Here is a 26816-nt window from a genome sequence, read left to right on the forward strand (position 1 = left end):
ACATACTTGTTGAAAAACAGTGTAGGGTAAATTAAAGGAAATTGCATTCAATGAAGACTGTGATACCATTATGTCACCACCATTGTATATCTGGTGTGATGATCATAAGAATAAAATAAGAGGAAGTAGGGCGTCTACAGGGACATAACAATCACTTGTTCCTCTATCAGCATGAACAAGAGAGAAACTCGATAACAATTTTACAAGTACCGTCCATCAGACACTGCAGAGTGACTTGTGGGTTATGTGTTTCGATGTAGATGTTGGCTGTTTGTGGACTATGCCATTGTCTATAAGAAGATAGCACCCACTAGAAGACATTAGCAATACGAGAAGATATCCTCTACTATGCGATTGGCGGGAATACCAACAACCATTTAATACCTAGGAGTAACCATCTGTAGCGATCTAAACTAGAATGACTATATAAGGAAATGTAAATCAACAACGAAAAAAGTGGCTTACATCACGTTCGACCGATTTTTCTGTATTGCATGTCAGTCTGACCCTTACCAGGTTGGATTAATGAAAGAAGTAGACAAGGTCCAACGAAGATCAGCACGATCGTTATGGAGACGCTCAATAAACTCCAGTCGTAGATGGAACATGGGAGGCGGTTAACCTTTTTTATTGTGTTATACACTCCTGGAAATGGAAAAAAGAACACATTGACACCGGTGTGTCAGACCCACCATACTTGCTCCGGACACTGCGAGAGGGCTGTACAAGCAATGATCACACGCACCGCACAGCGGACACACCAGGAACCGCGTTGTTGGCCGTCGAATGGCGCTAGCTGCGCAGCATTTGTGCACCGCCGCCGTCAGTGTCAGCCAGTTTGCCGTGGCATACGGAGCTCCATCGCAGTCTTTAACATTGGTAGCATGCCGCGACAGCGTGGACGTGAACCGTATGTGCAGTTGACCGACTTTGAGCGAGGGCGTATAGTGGGCATGCGGGAGGCCGGGTGGACGTACCGCCGAATTGCTCAACACGTGGGGCGTGAGGTTTCGACAGTACATCGATGTTGTCGCCAGTGGTCGGCGGAAGGAGCACGTGCCCGTCGACCTGGGACCGGACCGCAGCGACACACGGATGCACGCCAAGACCGTAGGATCCTACGCAGTGCCGTAGGGGACCGCACCGCCACTTCCCAGCAAATTAGGGACACTGTTGCTCCTGGGGTATCGGCGAGGACCATTCGCAACCGTCTCCATGAAGCTGGGCTACGGTCCCGCACACCGTTAGGCCGTCTTCCGCTCACGCCCCAACATCGTGCAGCCCGCCTCCAGTGGTGTCGCGACAGGCGTGAATGGAGGGACGAATGGAGACGTGTCGTCTTCAGCGATGAGAGTCGCTTCTGCCTTGGTGCCAATGACGGACGTATGCGTGTTTGGCGCCATGCAGGTGAGCGCCACAACAGGACTGCATACGACCGAGGCACACAGGGCCAACACCCGGCATCATGGTGTGATGAGCGATCTTCTACACTGGCCGTACACCTCTGGTGATCGTCGAGGGGACACTGAATAGTGCACGGTACATCCAAACCGTCATCGAACCCATCGTTCTACCATTCCTAGACCGGCAAGGGAACTTGCTGTTCCAACAGGACAATGCACGTCCGCATGTATCCCGTGCCACCCAACGTGCTCTAGAAGGTGTAAGTCAACTACCCTGGCCAGCAAGATCTCCGGATCTGTCCCCCATTGAGCATATTTGCGACTGGATGAAGCGTCGTCTCACGCCGTCTGCACGTCCAGCACGAACGCTGGTCCAACTGAGGCGCCAGGTGGAAATGGCATGGCAAGCCGTTCCACAAGACTACATCCAGCATCTCTACGATCGTCTCCATGGGAGAATAGCAGCCTGCATTGCTGCGAAAGGTGGATATACACTGTACTAGTGCCGACATTGTGCATGCTCTGTTGCCTGTGTCTATGTGCCTGTGGTTCTGTCAGTGTGATCATGTGATGTATCTACCCCAGGAATGTGCCAATAAAGTTTCCCCTTCCTGGGACAATGAATTCACGGTGTTCTTATTTCAATTTCCAGGAGTGTAGATCCCCATAGGCTGGGGTCTGAGACATAATTCTATCAAGTGGAATGGTACTGCGGCACTTTGATCAGGTTCTGAGAGAATCAGTAAGGACATTACGCTACATGAAACACTTAAAATGCGTAGCAGAACATCTACAATGCGCAGATGAGAATCTAACCTGGGAATACCATATGTGAATGCCTGAACCCTTGCGTACCAGGCAAACGGTCACAAACCCTATCCATATACGACCTAGAGGCTCATAACTACAATTCACTTCCATGTAGAGCTGTAACAAATTTCTTTTCAGAATACTTTTTTCCTACTTCCATACACACTGCCCGTGTGGAAGGGTATACATGCTGCCCTAGCATAAAACCAATACCAAATTCGTTAAACTCTAGAACAGCACTTGGGAGAAATGAATAATACGTGTATTAGAGCCTCCTAAACTTTCAATGCTCCACACTATGTTTATTACAATCCTGTGGAAACATACCAGTTTATGAAGTAATACTGATATGCAGCTGCTATACTAAGCAATGTACAACTAAAGGTGCAGCATCAATACTTGTTTGACTATTGCTCTAGAGAATTATTAATCAGCCTTTCCTTTAATTCTTATCACAAAAACTACATAGCTTTTGCTTCTTCCTCTTTTACCTCCATGCTTTGGAAATGTAATTTTTTTTATTGTTTTCAGCACTTTAGTTTTAAATTTGGGAAAAGTGATCTCATTCTTCGTTATTTCTGTAGTGGTAAACTCATATTACTACAAAATATGTGGGTTTGTTTGACTTCTGTATGACACTAGCAGTATTTTATTTTGGGATAAGGCCAATTTCCTCTGTTTCTGGATGACATAACAAAAATTATGTTTCAAGATAAAGCGATCTGATAACTCATCAATCATCTTTCACTTGTATATGTATTATAGTTTGTGGCTACTTCGTAGGCAGTTGTGTAATGCTAATTAAGATGAAATGTTACCAAACTATAAGTTTTGTTGAGAAAATAATCCACTGTTGCTCACTGCTGCAGACGTTCTCTTCCTAATTACCAATACATATGTCTTAATAATAACTGCACTTTAGTTTATCACATTAATCATTTTTATGAAATTAGGGGGAATGCTAATACTGCTTAACTGGGAAAAAGTTGATACCACTCCACTAATCATTAATAGCTGGCCTCTTCATTATTACAGCTGTGTACAGGGTGGCGAGGATGAGGAGTTTTAGTATTCAGTAAAGCTGGTGTAAAAAGGAAAAATTGCATTTTATAGACAGCTAAATCTCTCTATGTGAACTACGATTTATCGTAACTATTCCAGCGCAATGCCACCACATTTCAGGAGGAAGTTGAATAAAGCACATGGTGTGAAGAAGAGGGAATGAATGCTGCAGGTGGCTCGAATACAAAGGCATATCTGTTACAGGAATGCAAGAGGAAAGTAATTGTTTGTTTGTCCAGGTGTTTGGCATTATCCCTCAGCTGCTTTCTCACACTCCCGTGGTGCTGCTATTAATAGCCCCCTACCAATGAAGTGCTAGAGAGCCAAGAGTGTCACTGTTGAGAACAATTCCACACTTCATCTCCTACGCATTTGGACATGTTGGCAGAAGGCACATACAGCGCTGACTGTCTGGCGATTTTGCAGCAGCAGCATATTCTAGTCCTGTCCCAGTGGAATTGGTAACAGCATTGCTATTTGGCAAGGGTGAAAATGTTTAAATGTGGAAGCTTGGGATGTCAGTGTAATTTACAAATGATTTGTACGTATGTTTGTCACAAATACATCTCTGAAGAAACGTTCTTATCAAAATAATGTTTTTAATTTCCATCTCCCTTTACATATTACAGTAAAGCTTTGGCGTAGCAGACTTCTTTGACTGCTGAGTAGTGACATGTGGGACGTTTTTGAGCCACAAGTTATGCTGATTAGGATGAAAATGACATAAATATAATGTAGCCATTTTCTGTCATTAACTGTAGTAATCAAGATAAAAGTAACTTAGAAAAGCATGTAGCAGCCATATTGAGTAATAAATTATAGTAATGAAGTATAGGGTCGCATAAATAGAAATGCAGCCAGTTTTAATAGTGCATCATAAGTTACACTACTTCATATTAGTAGAATGATGCTGAATAATTTAAGAATATAAGGCTAAAGATACAGATATCCATCTGGTGGCTATCTTGTGTCATAAGTTATAGTAACTAAGACAATACTAAATGTACAGGGTAGCATTTTGAGCCATAAATTATAGCCAATAAGATAATGGTGACATCAAAGAAGCAAAATATGATGGCGACAACATAACAGGTTAAGAAATTACATCCTAAATATATGTGGGAAATTTGACACTTGTAAACCCCATCCAATGGGATATGGCCCCTCACCTCTACTTGTTTGTATTTTCCACCAGGAGGGAGGTATCGAGACGGGAGGGGGAGGGCAGAGATGCAGCAATATGCGCTGCACTGCCTTTCGCTCTGCCCCAATACCAGAATGCCTTCCATGATACACCTCGTGTTAATGGAAAACATCGTTTTGCTTCCCACGACAGACAAAAGGTTTTTAAAGGGGAAATTTTACGTGTCCACTTGCCAGAGAGGTCAGATTAATCTAAGTCAGTCGTAGTTTAGAAGGATCTATTAGCCGCTAAATATTCGTTGCCCTATTTACCTTGTACTGAGTACCACCCTGGCCTAAGACAGTATGCCACCGTCATGCCACAGCATTACTCAACTGCAACTGCAGTACTGGTTATTTCTCGTGTTTTACTGTACCTTTTAATGCGTATAGCTAAACAAAAATTCATGCTTGACCAATGTGGGACCACTTTATTAAATGCGTACCCGAAATTTCTTTTTAAAAATAAATAAACCGACACTTGCCATTGACACTGTGCATTGAATGAAACATACAATGAATAGGATTCGTTAGGGCCAGCTCCATGTACACATTTCACAGACGAAATTCCAATATCTGGCCAGAACACCATGTAAGTAGATACATATTTTCTCTCTAAGAGAAGTTATTCTCCATACATTATATAGCACCGCTACATATATGGTGTTTCAGCATATATTTGAATTTAATTTGTAAGTATATAAATTGGCTATCGCAAGAAACTTAAGGAAGCAAAGTTATTTTTGGACGATATATCACTGCCGAGAAACATAGCCCAGTAAAATGTCTACCATATATAGAAAGAACTGCAACAGTATGCTACACAAGTTGACTGAAAAAAAAGTGCTATGAGACGAACAGAAATGAGACTTTTATTCAAAGACAATAATTATACTGAACTCATCACCATTTATGTTGGTATGAAAGGCCAAACATGGATCTTAATTGGGAATGTGATCCCTACAGACCACAATGCACGGTCTGCAACGTGCTGCCATACTGGCCATAAAATTGATAAGGAAATATTGTGGAGGGCTAGGTCATGCCTCCACCACTGCAGCTGAAAAATGTTGGATGGTCGTTGGGCTGAGGATATGCTGTAATATCACTCCCCAAAGCACCTCTCACGTAAAACCGTTGCAATATATGTTGCGATATTCTGCACATCACAAATGAATAGATGAGAAAAATATGATATTCGCGTAGGGCAGCGTTGGCCGCGAGGCCGAGTCCGGGAAAGTTCGAAAGCCAATTGCAAGTCTTATTTAATTCGACGCCAAACTGGGCGACTTGCGCGCCGGTGATGAGGGTGAAATGTTGATGAGGACAACACAATACCCAGTCTCCGAGCTGATAAAATCCTGGCCGGGAATCGAAATTGGGTCAACTTTCATGGGAGGCAAGCACGTTACCAACCAGCTAAGCAGGCAGACCAATGTATGAGAAATATGATCCTTTTTTATTTTCCACTATGTCATGTCATCGGCATACACACATCTGATGATGATTCATAATCACTGGAAAAAACCGCATCATAAAAAAAAAACAGTTAAAGTGTAGTAATGAAACTGCGGACATATATTTGTCTGGGTAATATACTTAAATGATTAACATTACAATATCACATGAGATAAGCCATTGCACGTGTGAATTGCTGGCAGCACATTAAATAACCAGCTTAACCGCCTTAATATAAGATGCAGGCATCACACGTGCATGCATTGTGTTGTACAGGTGCTGGATGTCAGTTTGCGGGATGGATTTCCATGCCTTGTACTTCGTCATTCAATAAAAGGATGTTGGACTTGTTGTCCAAAGATGTCCCGTATGAGGTCGATTGGAAACCGATCTCGTGATCAAACAGGCAAAGGCCACATCTCGGCACTCTATAGAGCATGCTGGGTTAAAACAGGGGTATGTGGACGAGCGTTATCATGTTGGAAAGGCTGTTCATTAATCGCACCACAACAGTTCGCATCACTAAAAAAAAAAAAAAAAAAAAAATAATTCAAATGGCTCTAAGCACTGTGGGACTTAACATCTAAGGTCATCAGTCCCCTAGAACTTACAACTACTTAAACCTAACTAACCTAAGGACATAACACACATCCATGCCCGAGCCAGGATTCGAACCTCCGACCGAAGCAGCAGCGCGGTTTCGGACTGAAGTGTCTAGAACCGCTCGGCCACAACGGCCGGCTTTGCATCAACTGAATGATGTTCAGATTTTCAGGTAGGTTGTGTGGAATAGCCACGGCAGTACAACAGTGCACCTGCTGTCATACGAAATCACACCCCAGACTATAACTCCGTTGTTGGTCCAGAGTGTCTAGCACATGGACTGGTGGGTTGCAGGCTCTCAGCTGGCTTCGTCTAAACAACACACGGTCATCACTGGCTCCAAGGTAGAATCAGCTTTTATCAGAAAACACAGCAGACCTCCACCCCGCCTTCCAGTGAGCTTTATCTTGACAACATTAAAGTGGCAAATGGCGATGGTTGGTGCTCAGTGAAAATCTACAGGGCGTCTGGATCGGAGCTGTCCTTGAAGTAGCCGATTTGTAACAATTCATTGTGTTACTGAGGTGCCAACTGCTGCCCAAACGCTGCCAGCAATCATGTACAGTGGCTACATCCGTGAGAATTCTTTCTGCAGTATCGCAGAAGGAACATCCAGTTTGTCGTAGCTCTATTACATGACCTCATACAAACTTAGTGAGGTGTTGATAATGGTGTCTGTGTCGCCTTAAGGACATTACTGACTAACGTCACGCCGGCCGCAGTGGCCGAGCGATTCTAGGCGCTTCAGTCTCGAACCGCGCGACTGCTACGGTCGCATGCTCAAATCCTGTCTCGGGCATGAATGTGTGTGTGTCCTTAGGCTAGTTAGGTTTTAGTAGTTCTAGGCTCTAGGGGTCTGATTACCTCAGATGTTAAGTCCCATAGTACTCAGTGGCATTTGAGTATTTGACTAACGTCAATTCAGCACTTCCTATCTGAAAGGCAACTAACAGTCACGACTGCCAGGGCGTGTATTTAAAGCAAATTTGATTTGCATGCTCATAGTGGCGCTGCTTGTGCGACTGTTATGCCACTGGCGCCAAATTTGAGTTGACATTATCTTACGGATATAGAAACACTCATTGTAACTTTCGTTTATGTCTCACAACTCCTTGGTGTTGCGATTTATTTGTCGTCGTGTATTTCGTGTTCTCTTTTCCACGTAATTTTGTTGAAGTATACGTTTCTTATGATATTTCTGAGCTGTTCTCAGTTACTCATATTATCTTATATGGCACCCAGTTCTTCAGTATTTTCTTTGGTTCAATGATCCATTTTGCGTGTGTGTGTGTGTGTGTGTGTGTGTGTACAGTACAGCAAGTTTGGCAACACTTTCAATTATTTATTGCACAAGAACTAAACATTGCACAGATGTCATACATATTGTATTTTGAAGATAAACTCTGAAAGTTTGTTACAAACATTCGGTATATGAACCATCGGTGACCCGGCAGACGTCAATACGGTAATCGAATTCTTGCCATACCCGTTCTAACAGAGCATCGTCGACTGTGGCAATAGTTTCTCGTATTCTCTCCCAGAGTTCTGCCATATCACCTGCTAGAGGCGGTACATACACCAGATCTTTGATGTGTCCCCTCAGAGGAAAGTCACACGGAGTGAGATCTGGTGATTGGGAAGGCCATTTCATGAAACAGCTGTCCCCTTCTGTAGCATGGCCGATTCATCGATGCGACAGCTCCACGTCCAGGTAATCACGAACTTCACGATAAAAATGGGGTGGAGCCCCACCCATCCTGCTGAATGATGAACGGAGAGTCCGATTGCATTTGAGGCATCTGCCATTGCTGCAACATGTCCAAGCAGGAATATGCAGTGACAGTGCTCACAGCGAAGAAGAATGGCCCGTACAGTTTTCGACGTGACCAGGCACAAAAAAACATTTATCTTTGGGGAATCACGCTCAAATTCATTCCATTCGCGCGGATGTTTTGTACCCCAGATTCGACAATTATGCCTGTTCACTTTTCCATTAGTGTGAAAAGTGCGTTCGTCACTAAAAATTAAGCGATCAGCAATGCCATCCCCATCCTCATTCAACTGTTGCAACTGCGAACAAAACTCAAAACGCTTGTCTTTGCCGTCCTCATTGAGCTTCTGCACTAGCTCCAATTTGAACGGATTCGTAAACAACTTCTGTCGCAGGACTTTTCACACTGTCATTGGAGCCATTTCGGGTTCACAGGATGCACGACACACTGATTTCCCTGGACTCGTTATGAATGTCTGTTGTACGCGCTCCACAGTAGGACGTCCGCTTCTCTTTGCCGGGCACACGCAAGCCGTCGTAACAAATTTGTTGTGCCAGTGGTAAATGGCCTCCTTTGTTGCTGGCTTCTTGCCGAACTTGGTTGTAAACATCCATTGAATAGCTGCAGCACACTTGTTTTTAGTCTGACTCCAACACTCTGAAAGTTCGCTCCGCACCTAAACTCGCCATGTTTGCGACTAGCGCTGACTATCGGCCAATTAACAAACCACACTGTTGCGGTATATAAAAAAAAAAAACTTTCGGGGTTTCTCTTCAAAATTATGTGTGTATGATATCTGTACAATGTTTGCTTCTTGTGCAGTAAATAATTGAAAGTGTTCCCGGACTCTATGTACACCCTATGTACAGGGAGAGTCAAAAGTCCTTGGACACCACCATAAGTTGGAAGATTAAAGGGAAAATTGAAATGTGATGATGGGAACATAGGTTTTGTGACACATCAAATAACACTCGTTTGAGCTGTGGAATTGCGTGGTGTAATTTGCTTTTAATCTATCTGGTGCAGTTTAGAGGTTATTAATGTTCAAAGTTGCTACAACACATGTTCTACGTGTTGTCCATCCCGTGCAATGCACAACTGCAGTCGCCGCAACTACTCTGACTGCTCACGGAGGAGAGTGTCTCTTGCAGTTTGGTCACAGGCGTGTTGTAGTTCCTCCAGGTGTCTCAGATTACGGATGATCTCAGTATACACTATAGGTTTAAGATGCCCCTGTAGCTAAAAATGAAGGTTCGTTAGGTTTGGGGATCTGGGCAGCCACTCCACTTGACCACGGCGACCAATGGCAGTTGTTCCTCGAACCATTAACGGACACCAATGCCATAGTGTGGAGGGGCTCCATTGTGCTGAAAATAAGATGGGAAAATGCCGTCAGCGTTCAGTGTGGAAGGGAACACAAGCTCCTGCAGCAGCATCAGATATCGTCGTGCAGTTAAGGTGTTGGAAATGAAGAATGGCCCAATGATGCGGGTGTCCCATATGCCACTCCACACCATCACCGTCGCTGGACTATGTTCTCGAATTGGAGGAATCCAGTTCGGATTTGCGTCACTCCAGTATCGACAATTATGTCGGTTAACCTCCCCGTTCAAAGTGAAATATGCATCTTCGCTAAACAGTATACCCTTGGCAAAAGAAGGATCCAATTCGTGTTGTTCAGTAGCCCACAGGCAGAACCCCAACCGGCGATCAGGGTCCTCATCGTTAAGTCGATGTTGCATCTGCAGCTTGTAAGGATGCCACTTATTGGCGTGCAATATCCGGACAACGGAGGTTTGGCTTATTCCACATGCTAGGGACACACGACGGGGACTTCTTTTAGGAATTTTCATAAACGATACAACAACCGCAGTTGCAGTTTCCTCAAAAATGACAGTCCTTGGTCGGCCACTACTTGCCCTATCGTGAACAGAGCCCGTCTCCCGAAATTTGGTGATTACGTGAGCCACCGTGCTGTGCGATACCGGTTCTCTGTGTGGGTGCCGTCTGTTGTAGTCAGCTGCTATTGTTCGGTAGCTGTGTTCCCCTGATATAAGGATGATTTCGATCTTCTGTTCACGTGTGAGACCCATTTCAGGTCACCTGGAACAAAGACAGAGAAGAGTCGGTATCAAGGTAACTTTGAACATTTGTTGTTGTTGTTGTGGTCTTCAGTCCTGAAACTGGTTTGATGTAGCTCTCCATGCTACTCTATCCTGTGCAACCTTCTTCATCTCCCAGTACTTACTGCAACCTACATCCTTACGAATCTGCTTAGGGTATTCATCTCTTGGTCTCCCTCTACTATATTTACCCTCCGCGCTGCCCTCCAATGCTAAATTTGTGATCCCTTGATGCCTCAGAACATGCCCTAAAAACCGGTCCCTTCTTCTTGTCAAGTTGTGCCACAAACTCCTCTTCTCCCCAGTTTTATTCAATACCTCCTCATTAATTACGTGATCTACCCATCTAATCTTCAGCATTCTTTTGTAGCACCACATTTCGAAAGCTTCTATTCTCTTCTTGTCCAAACTTTTTGTCGTCCATGTTTCACTTCCATACATGCCTACACTCCATACAAATACTTTCAGAAACGACTTCATGAAGCATAAGTCTATACTCGATGTTAACAAATTTCTCTTCTTCAGAAACGCTTTCCTTACCATGGCCAGTCTACATTTTATATCCTCTCTATTTGCTCCCCAATTAGCAAAACTCCTTTACTACTTTTAGTTCTCATTTCCTAATCTAATGACCGCAGCTCGTGGTCGTGCGGTAGCGCTCTCGCTTCCCGCACCCGGGTTCCCGGGTTCGATTCCCGGCGAGGTCAGGAATTTTCTCTGCGTCGTGATGACTGGTTGTTGTGCGATCCCCTTAGGTCAGTTATGTTTAAGTAGTTCTAAGTTCTAGGGGACTGATGACCATAGATGTTAAGTCCCGTAGTCTTCAGAGCAATTTTTGAATACTAACGTAATTCCGTCAGCATCACCCGACTTCATTCGACTACATTCCACGATCCTCGTTTTGCTTTTGTTGATGTTCATCTTATATCCTCCCTTCAAGACACTGCCCATTCCGTTCAACTGCTTTTCCAAGTGCTTTGATGTCTCTGACAGAATTACAATGCCATCGGCGAACCTCAAAATTTTCCGCATTTATAACGTCTAATCTGTACAAGATATACAAAAACAAAGTACACATCTCAAATCCGGAGCGGAAGCGAGTGTTATCTGATGTGTCATACACCCCCCCTTCTCACTAAAAAAATGACTTGAATCCAAAATGGCGGATTTCAAGACTGCGTCCATGAATGACATTCACTCCAAAAGCTGCGGCCCCACGTCAAACCTATGTTCTCATCATCCCATTTCAATGTTCCCTTTAATCGTCCAACTTATGAAGGTGTCCAAGGAATTTTGACTCGACCTGTATTTGTCTGTGTGTGTCTGTGTGCGCGCGCGTCTGTGTGTGTGTGTGTGTGTGTGTGTGTGTGTGTGTGTGTGTGTGTGTGTGCGAGTGTGTGTCGGGAGAGGGAATTAACCAGGATGAAATCAGAGGCTACAAAATGTTCCTAAGGCCCCCGCGAGGAAACTGTGCCAGGAACTCTGCAGTCCCTGCAGTCCTGTCACCTCTCCACCTACTCCCGCTTATGCAGACACAGACACACACACACACACACACAGACACACACACACATTGTACACACACGAGAGACAGAGAGATAGAGAGAGAGAGAGAGAGAGAGAGACAGAGAGAGATGCAGAGAGATGGTTGGCGCTATTCATTGCCATCCGAAATTTAAAGGGCAGTAAATTGGGTTAATTTTCACTGTACTCGGCCGTCCCGATGCGGGAAGGCGAGCCGTGCGCAGTCGGACGCAGCTCCGCGGAACGGATAACGGTCGGGAGCAGAGGCGCGATGTGGAAGCAGAGAGCGGGACATGGCGAGAGGGCGGAGGACGGCACCTCGCCAGAGGCGGCGACATTCCGGGGCGCGACCTGCGGGCACTTGCAGCCGGTATATTAGGCCGGCGCGTCCGCTTCCGGAATGGCCGTCTCCACTCGCGCAGCTCTCGTGTAATTGTGAGCAAATGTGCCGTTGTCTCTATTAAGCCGGAGCGCTAACGCCGCGAACTGTTTAACACAATTGTTTCTGCGCCTTCGTCCGGCAACGTTTCCTGTTATCTTGGACTTCTCGCGCAATGCAGGCTTAACCCTTCACGTGCTATGTGAAAGCGAGCTCTACGGAACACGTATATACCGTGTCAATGAACTGTCGCGTCCTGCCACAGCCTCACTATACCAGAATGAAGTAAGTGCGAACTGCGTAACGCAATCTGGACGTTAACGACTGTGGGTTAGTTATAAATTGATGTCAACCTTTATATCGGAGCTGAGAGGGAGTTCCTCAAAATGGGTTACAGAATTGCAATAGGCAGAGATGATTGGTTAGTTTCTATCAAGTTTATTCTCACGTATACTTATGTGAGGTGTTGAACCATAAGCTCCGCAGTAAGATTCACTCTATTTATTCATACTTGCTACTTCAAAGCTAACTGCCGGTACATATAAGAAACAACTACAAAGAAATCACTTGTTCTTGGTTAGCACTGAAATCTAAGAAACTGAGACAAAGACTGACAGCCTCTGTTCAACACTATTCCAATGAAACTCTAAAAATCCTACTTGACCTGCAGTTCGTGAGTGTCCACTAGAGTCTATCGCTGTCTTCTCGTAGTTGAAGTCTTTATCAGCTGTATCGGCTGCTATGGGCCTACTCGGCCCCGCTGGCGTCTCGCTGCGGAAACTCCAAACTGCCGGCACTGGCTCTGAATCTGCATCTGAATCTCTGCCTCTAGTTATTCCGCTGCCTGGCCTTTTATTTCGTTTCTTATGTACTTGGGTGCACACGAGTTAATTTGTTTCACACGCCCATTTCATTTCTAAGTGATCGGATAGCACAAGAATGCCTATGGTTCCATACGCCACTCTCTTTTCCAATCGGTTGGCTTCAGCAAGAATGCCTTCGGTTCCACATGACACTTTCGTTTCTAGCTGCACACAACTTAAGTTGATTCCACACGAATATTTTCCGCACGTGACTGACACTCTCTCTTGCTGTGTTATCGCCCTGGTGTTTCCGTCTTCCATTGCGCGCAAGTTTGAATCATGCTACTTCCTCTGGCAGGAAGTCAAACACTAAGTTATTTGATCAACAAGCCATACTTGGCAGCCTCCACCGCTTATCTTGTCCCTATGTCCTGGTGGACTATTTCTTAATGTTGGCTGGCTTTTTGCCTATGGAGCCTGGACTCTTACTATGGCCACAAAAACAAGAATAAAAATTAAAATTTTCTATGGTCGCAACGAATGCACGACACATTTGAGGGGACGAAATAAAGTACATACTTGCCATCCCTCTGTTGGATACAGGCTCTGGACCGGCATTGAATAAGAAGGTGGTGTGCATTTCTACGTTTACATCTATACCAATACTCTGCTACTCAGTAAGAAGTGCTAGAGAGAGAGGGACTTCTCAACGTAACAGTTACTAGGGTTTCCCCTCCGCTGCAATTGCGTATAGACCATGGAAAGAACGAGTACTGAAACATGCCTGTGCCCGCCGTTTTTTGTTTTTTTTTGTTTTGTTTTGTTTTGTAATACTGTCTTCGCGATTCCTACTGAAGCGAGTCGTACGGTGTTCCAGTACAGGATATTCACAAAGCACCGATATCATTTTAAAAATCGTGACTTCTGTTATAGATGGAGAATCGTTGTTAGTTGTAAAACGTTTAGCGCTCTCGAAGCTCTTTATTTTTTTTGTTTGTATGCTGCATTTTCTATGTGTGACTCACTCGTCGCTCATAGAACTTCAAGACGATATTCGAGTTCTGCACATGTACGCATCAGCGTGTTTCCACAGTTCTTCATTGACACGTGTAAGAAGAGTAACAATATAGGTAAGTGGAGTTGTTTGGACGTACTCTTTGAGCTAAGCCCCCAGAAAGAAGTGTAATGGAGTGACACCACGACAGGTGTGGAGATCATGGGACGGGACCATCAAGACTCATCTGCCTCTCTGGATTGCTACACAGTTGATTTTTTTTTTTTTCAGTTCAGATTACGCACTGGCTTCTGGAGGCTGCGCTGAAATGCAGCTTAAGCTATCACGTATTTCAGACACAGTCACAGATTCATTTTGGAAAAGACCTTTGACAGAGTCTCTTTAAATTTTTTTAACAATCTCTTTATCCCGGCTTTTGCCGGTGGCGGCATCTCATACTCGCGGACTTAATTCCGGAGTACCGTTATCACAGATTTCGATTCTACATACTATATGACACACTGCCCTCGTGTGTCACCATTTTCATCTGCAACATAGGACAAAGAAACAAACTTTGAGAGCTGCTAAAGGATTTAAAACGAAGTAGCTTCGAATTTATGATATTCTGAAATGGAGGTGGGAGTTTTTGGAGACCCAGTATACTCAGACAAATGTCTTTTAAAGCTGGTTTCAGATAATTTGTAATTTCGCTTTCACTGGACAGTTTGCGACAATCTTAAGGTGCTTGCAAGTTCAGGTTTGCTCTCTCTTGGGTCAAATAAAAGTGTTTCCTTCTTTGTACAACTTCTGTATTCCCTGTTAGCAGTATTTTGTACTGGTACCAAACGACCATTATTCTATGATGAGGTGCCAAAGTAGTTTGGAAGCAATGTCCTTTGCAGGTAGATTGCACTTTCCTTGTATCCTACCAATAAAACAAAGTCTGCCCCATGCTCCAGCTGTGTCTGAGCATATTTGACCCTTTCATCTCCCCACAAATTTTAATACCCAGATATTTGTGTGAGTTGGCAGTCTCCATTGTGGCTAAACGATATTGCAATTACAGGGCACCACGTTTTTCTTCGCTTTGTGAAGTGTTACATATCTCAAAATTCAAAGTAAGTTGCCTATCTTTGCATCACTTTCACCTCGTATCGAGATCTGACTGAATATTTTCGCAGATTTTTCCTAAAAGTGTTAAATGCATGGATTAGTTGCCTCTTGGCGCATACTTCCACCATCTCCTTTAATTTTATTTCCGTAATCATTCATACCAACACACCACAACAATATACCACAAGGCATAAGACAACGACAACACGAACCCATGCTGTACATTTCAGAGACGGGCAATGCAAAAGATCTGCACAAGGAACCTGCCAAAAACACTTGTAGATGACGTACATTGTCTGCATGAGTCAGTAATGTGTTCAGCGATTCAGTCGAATGCATCCTGGTAGAATGAATGCCTTTACTGCCACATACAAATTCTGTGGAAATATTCGATTATCGTCATATCGCTTCCTACGCAGAAGTAACTAAACACAGAAATAACCGAAATTACCTCCTTACTGATGTGCCAATACTGGCTGGATATACTGCTCTGTCCCTCTACTAAGCACTGTTATCTAACAGTTGATCAACCGTGGGGAATCGTCTTTGGTTTCAGGGCAAATTCGTAAATGTTGTTTCATTTATTCGCAGTTCTACAGTTAGTAACATGCGGATATGCCTACAGCAAATTTACGTGCTGGTATGGATATTACAGACCAGTGGATGCAATGGAAGGGTGCTTCCCTACCGACAGGAGAAACCTAACTCGGTTCGTCACTGCTTGCGTCCTGCACTGGTGAAATTTCCAACTCTAGGTTCTTGTGACAATTAGTACCAAATACCTAGTTGCAAGAGTGCTTCACAGTAGTGAGTTGTCTTCTGCGGTTGGCTTTGAGATAAATGGTGCCGTGATAGCAGTAATTCCTATTGGGTAAGGTCCGCAATTCCCGATATCCAAAAAGGGAGAATGCTGTTATCTGGAAGGTTTTATGCAGAAAACCGATTTACCCATTTCATTTTGCTGTTTCCAATTAGTCACACTGCAACCCAATGTTTCTCCAATGAAATTACACCGCACCAAACATTATATTGTCGCTAAACTGGTGATTATGAGAGCCACGTATTGTGAGAGTGGGAAAAGTCTATTAGCATCTTGAACATGATATAGATGATTTATTTCAATGCTGTGTAGAAGCTTCCCGCCACTTTGGTGAGGGTTACTTTTTTTGGTGCTACATTTTTGTTCCCACTACTGAAAGACAGAGCACAGAAGTTTGCCCTCATGCCGTTCTTTGGTGGAATGTAAGTAATATGTTATGGCTTAACCAATCTGATAGAGATCTCTGTCCTTCTCGACCTTTACAGGAAAACCGTCTAAAAGAGTTCGGATTATAGGTGAACTGTTGTCACCAGCGGTATGTTGACAGGATAATATTCTCTTAAAATTAGATTGAGAAATGTTAAGTGGCCGTATCTTCCAATTCTATGCTGAGAACAGTAATGTTCCACCTGTGCTCCGCATTTTATCGTCGTTTCGGACGGTTCTTTCATCAAACCATCAGAGACAGAATGATGTCATGTACGCTACTAATAACATTGAAACTCTACGCAGACAGTATGCTGCAACCGTCTAATTGGCTAAGTTATGAGAATGATTATGATTTTAATGCAACACAAAGTAGGAACACTACCGTATCCATTTCGCAAATAAGAAAGGATTACGCAACGAGTTTCTCATTCGGTTGTCGCATTTGAATTACGGCTGCCCTTGACCTGATCATATTATGCAACGTGTAAGGAGAAAAAAACTTCCATCGGAATTTGACAGAGTTAAGATTTTGCCCTATCGAGATCGTGATTTATCTTTCCACAACATCACTGCTCACATAGATCCGGATCCCAAGACCCTCATGCGAATATGGAATCAGGGAGTTCAGAGATATACAGTTAATACCTTGCAGTGTTACAACAGCCCCAAGCGACTTGCGGCCAAAAGGACATACTTACTGTTCTCTCGAGTCTGCAGGATCGTACATCCATGTCACGTATCTTAAACTAGAAAATGAGGTTGCCAGCTTCATCCCGCCGTCCTCATGAGGGCCCAACTCTAGGCGTAAAGGTGTACGGTGCCATTGGGTTTACAACATCATTATCTCTGATTCGTTCAACCAGTAATTTGCTCCATAACCGCTTCATTTCTGTCATATCTCTAACTTCGAGACTCTGTGCCGTTGGCTTTCAGCAAGGTATCGAATGACCACGTGTGACCAGTCTAAACAACAGTCGTCTGGACATAACTGTGATTCTTTCATTGCTCTGGGAGATGAACTACAGCGTTAGAAATCTTAATTCACTTTCGTAAATGAAACATAAAAAGATTCGCTTAAGTTCATACATTCTTTTTCTATAGGAGTGCTTGATAATTTACAACTGGCACTGGCTATTAAAGCATTACTTGATGCGCTTCAACATTTACAAAACAAAAGTATGATTGCATGGTTTCGCGGCGATATGAGTTAACCGCTGTCCTTGTTCATGGTGTTTTTAGAGGTTCTTATTTCAATAGCTTATTTTATGACGCTACCCTAACATCCCTTCGTCCTCACAATGACAGATGTTTCGTCGAATAGAATTCGGTGTCCATTTTCTAAGGCCCCTAGCAAAAATCCGACAGCTCATGAGGCCTGTGAAGGACGATCCAGGGATTAGATCGCCTGGAGTGTACAGGATACCATGTCAGTGTGGCTGTTACTACGTCGGCAAACAGTACCCACTGTGCAGCAACGCCGGACGGAACACGATAGGTGCTTACGCCTACGCTATCCAGAAAAATCAGCCGTGGCAGAACACGCCTTAGAAAATGGGCACCGAATTCTATTCGACGAAACGTCTTTCGTTGTGAAGACGAAGGGATTTTGGGATAGCGTCATAAAAGAAGCTATTGAAATAAAAACCTCTGAAAACACCAACAACAAGGACGGCGGTTTCCAGCTCAGCACAGCCTGGGACCCGGCCTTTGCGAGGTTAAAGCGGGCGCGACGGACGCGGGATGAAAACATTACCATATATGGCGAGGAAGTGAGCATTAGTGACGTCAAAGGCAGCAGTGCGGCTTTATGACGACGCGACCACGGTGACACGGCAGTCTGTCTTACCACTTGACAATGACCGGGGAGAGCTCGGTCGAAAGCTCGTGGGATTTTAACCACCTGACGCTGCTGGAAGCCCGAGAAAATTTTATTAAAACGAAAGTATATTTCCGTCTGAGACTTGAATAACTCTTTTGTGCTACTCGATGATGCTGACTGCTGCTGCTGATGTCACAAACTTGGGCAGAGCCCTTCCAAGGTCGGCTCTGTATTGACCCCCATGCGAGGGTGCTGTTGTGTTGAGAGCGACGGTTTGTCTTCTTGAGCCTCTCGCATTTCTCACTGCAGACTGCAGCGAGAAATCACTAAAGAGAGTGGTAAATTGTTGCCAGCGCGGATGTGGCGCTTCGGTCTTTGGACTGTTGCACTGACCACAACGTTGTCCACAACGCTGTCACTGAAGGCATCTGGTCATGGGACGCTGTCTGATTATCATGCTACCATTCGCCATCCATTGTGACTTATGAACGATGGCTGCGACTAGAAGCAGCATGGATTAGATACCCGCACCTGCTACCTAACCACAATTCGACTCATTGACTAATGGGGTTGGAATCGTTCTTGCATACTGCATGAACACTAGAAGTTATTAGCAGTTGTGCTGCAGTGTAAAACAAATGGTCCCGGCGGAGGTTCGAGTCCTCCCTCGGGCATTGGTGTGTGTGTTTGTCCTTAGGATAATTTAGGTTAAATAGTGTGAGACCTGAAGACGTAAACACGGCAATCGCTGTGATGAATGATGATCTGTCTTCAGTAGTGACTTGGGCGAAAAACCTGGGGCTTAAATTAAATGCAAAAAAGACGCAAGTAATCTTAATAGCCCATGAGAAATTAATAAGTTCAGATTTCCGCGAACGGCTACCTCCTATTCTGCTCGAAGCTACTCCAATACCATATCAGAAAACAGTGAAGAACTTGGGTGTAACTTTGGACGAGCATCTCAACTGGGCGGAGAATACAGTCGCAGTGTGCCGAAAGACGTCTGCTTGTCTCTATGCTCTCAAAAAGTTTCGGAACATATTCCCACAGGTCTTGAAACGCCAGCTCGTGCAAGCACTCGTTCTACCGAACCCCCACTATTGTGATGTGATTCAACAAGGCATGAGTAGTGAAAACAAAAGACGGCTAGAGCTAACCATGAATGCCTGTGTGCGTTACACCTGCAACATTCGCCGATATGATCATGTTAGTGCTGCATACTCCGAGCTAGGGTGGCTGCGGCCGGACAAACTGCGTGACTACCACACTCTATGTCTACTTCACCGACTCCTCGTCGCGCAACCACCCCAGTACCTAGCTTCAGAGATTAAAAACCTGTCATGCCATCATAATCGAAACACGAGGTCACTCTTATCTGGTATCCTAACTGTGCCCACTTACAAAACAAAACCTTTTGCAAACTCCTTCTCAGTTGCCGCTGTTCGCCTCTGGAACAAACTGCCCCTTACCTTGAGGAAAATTCAATCTCCTGTTGCTTTTAAGAAGAAGTTGAAGCATTTCCTACTATCATCCGCATAAAATTCTCCACAAAATTAATGTGCAAGGCCAATCCTCTCATCTGTCAAATAGCAAAGCTAGCGTCTCCTATCTTGCTCCTGAGATGCCTTCCTCTTCATCTATCTCTATTAGCCACGCAGTCTCCTTTTCCTTTATATTTTCCTTAATTATGTTTGATCATGTCTCTCTATTCTTCTCCTCCCTTCACCATGAGTCTCCCTCATACTCCCTGCTGCCAGCACTCCTATCTAAAATCTTTCTCTTCAATAATGTATTCTTCGAGGTGTACCTTTCTAATTGTTTATCTCACTTTTTGTATTAGATGTAGTTTAACATGCCTACTAAAACATATGATTGTAAAATAAGTAGAATGCCTGGTTAGACGTAAGAGAAGGCCTGATGGCCCTAATCTTGCCAGGTTAAATAAATAAATAAACTTAGGTACTGATGACATTAGTAGTTAAGTCTCATAAGATTTCACTTTTTTTTTTTTTTTTTTTTTTTTTTTTTTTTTTTTTTTGTAAAACGAAGTTGCACGTTATGGCCCTTTGGGCCTGTTTGGACAGGCCGACCGACCGCTACGTCCTCCTCTACCAATGGCGTCATTGGACCCATTTTGTAGGGGCTTCGTGGTCATCACTCCTTTCTCCGCTCATTATCAGCTTTTTTGACCTTCGAGCCGCTGCTTCTGACTCAAGTAGCTCCTCAGTTGACATAACGAGACTGAGTACACCCCCTTCCAGTCCCCCCACCTGTCTCCGCATTGCAGCCAGCCACACTGACCACTGGGCTAAGGGGGCGGACTTCCAGCAATGTAGTTGCGACCTAAAGATGGAGCCCCACAACCTACGTATAAATACAGCGGAATGTTTCTCATTGCCTTACAGATGAGGACATGGGTTCAACAGTGCCAGACTTTGCGTCGACTGCAGCGGTGTCCCCGTTCGCAAGCAACCGGTCGAGAGAGAGGAGCGAGTAAAAAAACACTTTGCCTGCCCCTGAAGTGCAAGGTACTGCCATAAAAGGTAGTTAGGGCGGCCTGCAGCTAACTAGCCGATAAGTCCGGCCGGCCGATAAGGCTGGGCCCTCATTTGCAGCGGCAGTGGGGCCGGCGCCGTGGCTTACGAGGGTCCGGCCGCACGCCACTGCACGCCACTGCACGCCACGCCACGCCAGCTGCCGCTATCGACCGCCTTCATTAGGGATTCGTGACGTGCTGAAATGCGAAACGGCCGCACTCTATTTTGTTTTCTTCCGCCGCGAGCACATGCGAGCAGCTTTTTCGAGAGCGGCGCACGAAATGCAAACGTTGCGCTTTACCGGTGCGGCGTCAGACTTCGTTTCCAGTGCGTGCAGTCACTATCTACCAGAATTAGTTGATTACAATGTTCGATAGATCACTTGAACGATTTTTGTTTTCGGAATGATGCGAAACAAGACAGTTTAGAGCATATGTATACCCGATTAGTGTTAATATTGACGAAGAAACTTTTTTTAGTCCTACTCATGCAGCTACACTTTAAAAAAAGGTTAGTTTCTTTTTTTCCGGCTACCAGTTTTTAAGTGGAAATTCGTTAGTGAAACAGAAGGAGATTCGTCCAGCAGGAATGACTCTAACTTAGATTTATAACCTTCTCTGCGTAATCCCACTATTTATTATCATCATCAAAGCTTCCCGAACTCAGACATACGTTCTATGACTTATTTTCGCCCCTATTTTGTATTTAGTACACGTGCTAGAGTGTCTCATTGTCTTGCAATCTCATCTGTCGTAGCCGTCTTAGTGAAAGGATGGGACAAAAGGGTATACGTCACAATGTTAATTTAGATTAGTTGGCTTATAATAATAATTATGACGCTCAATACTGATTAACCAATTTGGCGACATATCATCGTGTTATGGATTGACCTGAAACACATGCTTTGTTGATATTCGTCATTCATCTCATCATTGTAGACTCCATTTCTCTCTTGTGACTTTTATATTCATAACTAGTAATATTAACAACTTACTGAAAGGAAAAGGCAATTGTTTTTGCAACCTGTCAGACATTTTATGCTACTGGGCAGCTGATCAAAAATTTTTGTTACTCCACATTGAACTCATTTCTGGGCTACTGACAACTTTAATAATGGCTCACGAAGGTCATTTCTGCTTCTAGTGTTGTAGGCATGGACCACACTGCCCTTCCCAGCTTGTGATGAATTATTTATGACTACTTTCATTAGCGAATATATGTATTTTAAGGGCACAGTTAAGATGCGTAGAATCTTGAAAAGGTACCTACATATCATATGTAGGTGAACACCACACTTTATTCTTACATCTCTCCTTTCTGCAATCAATACTTTCTTATCTAAGTTAAAATTACCATAGAAAATTATTCAGGAAGACACTATTGAGTAGAAATACACAGAATACGTCAGGATGATGATCGGTTTGTTTCCAAAATTAGTAGTTATACGAAGAGCAAAAGCAGATAAACGTAATTGTTTCAGTAGTTCAATAATGTACTTCTTCCAGTTTATGTCTTCGTCAGTATGTCCACCCTATTTACTGACTAATGCTCATATGCTACATCAATTGTTGGTATGATTATATTTTGTACAGAACTGTATAAAGTGTGATTTTTTTCAAAATTGTGGGTCAGTTAATTTTCTGGGAATCACTTTATAATTCTTTGGAAAATATCACTTGCCATTTCTTCTGCTACTTTCTTTCGAGTGGTACTTATTGGAACACTAGTATCGCTTGCAAAAGATACCAGTTCGTTTTGTTGAATGTTAAGTGAAAGGTCATTAACATGTTTAAGAAGTGGGATTGGAACCAAAATTGAACCCTGTGGGACTTATTTTATGATTTCTATCCAGTCAAGACTGTGTAAATATATCGCAGTATTGTACTTTTGGTCACTGCTGGCTAAAGTAATAAAGGTTTTTACTGTAGTGAACAAAGTTAAGGTACACTTTATCTCTCTGTGGTGTTTTCCTAAAACCGATCGCAGGAAGCTCTCATATGTATGAAACCCAAGGTATATAGAAACTCCAATTCTCCTCTTAGTAGGTAGCGGGTGTTAAGTGTAGAGGTCTTACTATACATTTTTTACATTATTGTGATCAAGTATGATCAATCTAGAAGTGTTGGGTTAATGTGCTCATTTCTTAAACGCAGTTTGTCATGATCGCTTATTTTTTTTCGTTTTCATGTCGAGAAAAGAGTTTACCGATAGGTCCCTTTTCTTTACAGGAAACTTGGGGCCATATCACGCAAGTATTTCGAACACGTGTGTTTCCGTGTGTGTGTAAGTGTGTGTGAGTGTGTGTGTGTGTGTGTGTGTGTATCAGTTTGTGCATGTGAATGTATGCGCGAAAACTGTGCCATCTTATTTTATAAACAAAACGTGACTGCCACTCAACGCCACAAAGCGGGAGCGTTTCCGTTGTGGAACTGTCAGTTATTTGATAGCCACAACGCAGAACATTTTTTTGCAGTGTCTCATGAACTTATTTAAACACATTCTCTTTCCTGTAGCATCATGCGAGGTGAATTCAACAAAAACAGAAAAACCAAATTTGTCTTCGCTGTACCTTCTTCTTTTGAAAATTGTACATTTCTGTAACATGATATCTTATGTGATGCTGTTATGAGTCTTTACAGCTTGTTACTCAGAATAATGAATTTGAATTTGCCGCCCTTGCTTTTTTTCCACGTGGGAATGGTGAGGCGTAAATAGAGCGAGCTTTCGAAAGAGCCGTGATTTATCTTCCCTTCTCGGTAGTCACGCGAGTTGCACGTTGGTGGCTGTAAAATTGCTCTACAGTATGTAGAAATTATCACTACTTTAGCTCAACAGTGTTTCACGGAAAGAATGTCTTTTGCCATCAGGGGATTCAATTTGAACCGGCCGTAGTGGCCGAACGGTTCTACGCCCTACATTCTGGAACCGCGCGACCGCTACGGTCGCAAGTTCAAATCCTGCCTCGGGCTTGGATGTATGTGATATCCTTAGGTTAGTTAGGTTTAAGTAGTTCTAAGTTCTAGGGGACTGATGACCTCAGAAATTAAGTCCCATTGTGCTCAGAGCCATTTGAACCATTTTTTTGATTCAATTTGAGTTCACGGAGCATTCCCGTAATACTCGCATATTGATCGAACCTCTCGCTAAATAATAGCACCAACACTCTAAACTGCTCGGACATGGGTGGAACCAGGAGCGGAACCCTGCATACTACTCGATCCGCGATTGTATCCATGGATGCACAGTGATGGCTGTAAAACCGAATGTTAAAAAGTAGTTTCAGCTACATTTCAAAATGTAAAACTAAGGCATTTCGAAGGAGCAAGCTATCAACAGAAGTACTCTGCAACTATATTACACTACTGGCCATTATAATTGCTACACCACGAAGATGACGTGCTACAGATGCGAAATTTAACCGACTGGAAGAAGATGCTGTGATATGCAAATGATTGGCTTTTCAGAGAATTCACACCGACAACGTGCTGACACAAACAGAAGCTGACCGGCGTTGCCTGGTGAAACATTGTTGTGATGCCTCGTGTAAGGAGGAGAAACGCGTACCATCACGTTTGCGACTTTTATAAAGGTCGGATTGTAGCCTATCGCGATTGCGATTTATCGTATCGTGACATTACTGTTCGCGTTGGTCGAGATCCAGTGACTGTTAGCAGAATATGGAATCGGTGGGTTCAGGAGGGTAATACGGAACACCGTACTGGATCCCATCGGCCTCGTATCACTAGCAGTCGAAATGAGATCCATCTTATCCGCATGGCTGTAAAGGATCTTGCAGCCACGTCTGTTGCAGTACTTTTCTCTTTGAATGTTGGTTGATGATACCTTTTTAACATATACTCGTCCCAGATTCCTCGAGTCGTCTCTCTCCGCATAGTGCACCGAAACTCTCGCTGGAATTGGTCTTTGATATCTGACGTGTGTCAGACATACTCGTGTTCCGATTTTGACTACTTCCAATGCAAGTCACTGGACGATGGATTCAGCAGTGTGTCTCCCTGACAAAGTGTTTTGCGTGGACCATATACATAAAACCTGTTCATTTGTAAGAGTGATCTTAATTGCACATATGGAAGTACTGTTGCTCGTAATCGCCATTAGGTGGTCCCCCATTGGCAGTTACCTTACATTTTTGCTGTCTCCATGTGAGCTTGTTTCGTGCCAACAGCTTCGTAATATGATAGCGTCCTTTTCCCGTGAAGGATTTTTATTCTTCTACTTCCTATTTACGTCCTTCCACTGTATGTCCGATACTGTTCTTGAAACTAAAAAAGTTTAGGAGACTTCGTTTTACCTTTAACCTTTCCAGTACTTCACTGTTCTCATTATCCCAATCCCCCTCCACATACACATGTACAACGCTTCTAGTTCGTCTCTTCTTTCTTCTTCGATGTCCAGCTTTCACGATCATACAGAAAACACTCCATGCGAAGCATTTAACGAAAATTTTCTTAACTCCGACCAGTATTCTCAGAATGGTAAGCGTTTCTCTTTGTGGAATTTTGTTTTCTTATTAGAGTTGCAGATTTTATTTCTTTTTTACTCGCCCAGTTATCAGTCAGCATGTTACCCAAGCGTCTTTACTGTACAACCTGTACCGTTTGACGTTCTATTGTTTTTATTGTCATACTTCTTTGTGGTATCAGCACGTTTGTTTTCTTTCTGTTAATTTTTGATTTTGTCCTTTTATAATCTTTCTTCAAGTTGGGTTCAAATGGCTCTGAGCACTATGCGACTTAACATCTGAGGTCATCAGTCGCCTAGAACTTAGAAATAATTAAACCTAACTAACCTAAGGACATCACACACATCCATACCCGAGGCAGGATTCTAACCCGCGGCCGTAGCGGTCGCTCGGTTCCAGACTGTAGCGCCCATAACCGCACGGCCACTTCGGCCGGCCTCTTTAAGCTGAGGCAGTCTTCCGTATACTGAAAGTGTTTTATCTCCAAGTAGTACCATGTCATCAGCAAATCTGTTGCAGTTGATTTTTCAGCCACTGATGCTTACTCCTTCCTTCTCTATACAGGGTGATTGATCTGCCACTGCCGATAGATTTTGAGGAACCAGGAAAATGCCTTCAGAAACCGCGTGCAAGACTTTCATATTCCCTCGCTCCCTACATGCAAACTATTTTTGATACATAAAAAATGATAATGACCTGCATGTAGGATATTTAACGTACTTAAATTTAGAAATGCAATACATTTTCGCTGGAAGCCACAGTTTTCATGTTATTCAAGAAAAATGCCTTTGAAGGTTGCTTCTACACACTTTTGTTATTAATAATTCGAAAACTACAGCCTATAGCGAAATCGTATTTCATTACATACTTTAACCACATAGAATTTCCCCAAAAAAAATACTGTTTATGTTTTCTGCAGGACTAAAAGTTGGCATGTAGCGGGCGAAATAATATGAAAATCTTGCACCTGGTATTAGATGGCCCTGCGGGTCGCATAAGCTCCGTGTGTAGGGGCAGTTGAATTATTCTGTATATAACAAACGGTGTTAGTGAAATACAACCACCTTCTCCTACTTCATTATGTTACAGATAGCCGGGCCATAAGTTCAACCACAACGGAGGGGTAACTGTTAAGAGGCCAGACAAACGTGTGGCTCCTGAAGAGGGGGAGCAGTCTTTTCAGTAGTTGCAGGGGCAACAATCTGGATGATTGACTGATATGGCCTTGTAACACTAACCAAAACGGCCTTGCTGTGCTGGTACTGCAAACGGCTGAAAGCAAAGGAAAACTACAGCCGTAATTTTTCCCGAGGGCATGCAGCTGTACGGTATGCTTAAATGATGATGGCGTCCTCTTGGGTAAAATATTCCGGAGGTAAAATAGTCCCCCATTCGGATCTCCGAGCGGGGACAACTCAAGAGGATATCGTTTAAGGAGAAAGAAAACTGGCGTTCCACATATAGGAGCGTGGAATGTCAGATCCCTTAATCGGGAAGGTAGG

This window comes from Schistocerca gregaria, chromosome 4 (assembly GCF_023897955.1).
Source record: "Schistocerca gregaria isolate iqSchGreg1 chromosome 4, iqSchGreg1.2, whole genome shotgun sequence".
NCBI lineage: Eukaryota > Metazoa > Arthropoda > Insecta > Orthoptera > Acrididae > Schistocerca > Schistocerca gregaria.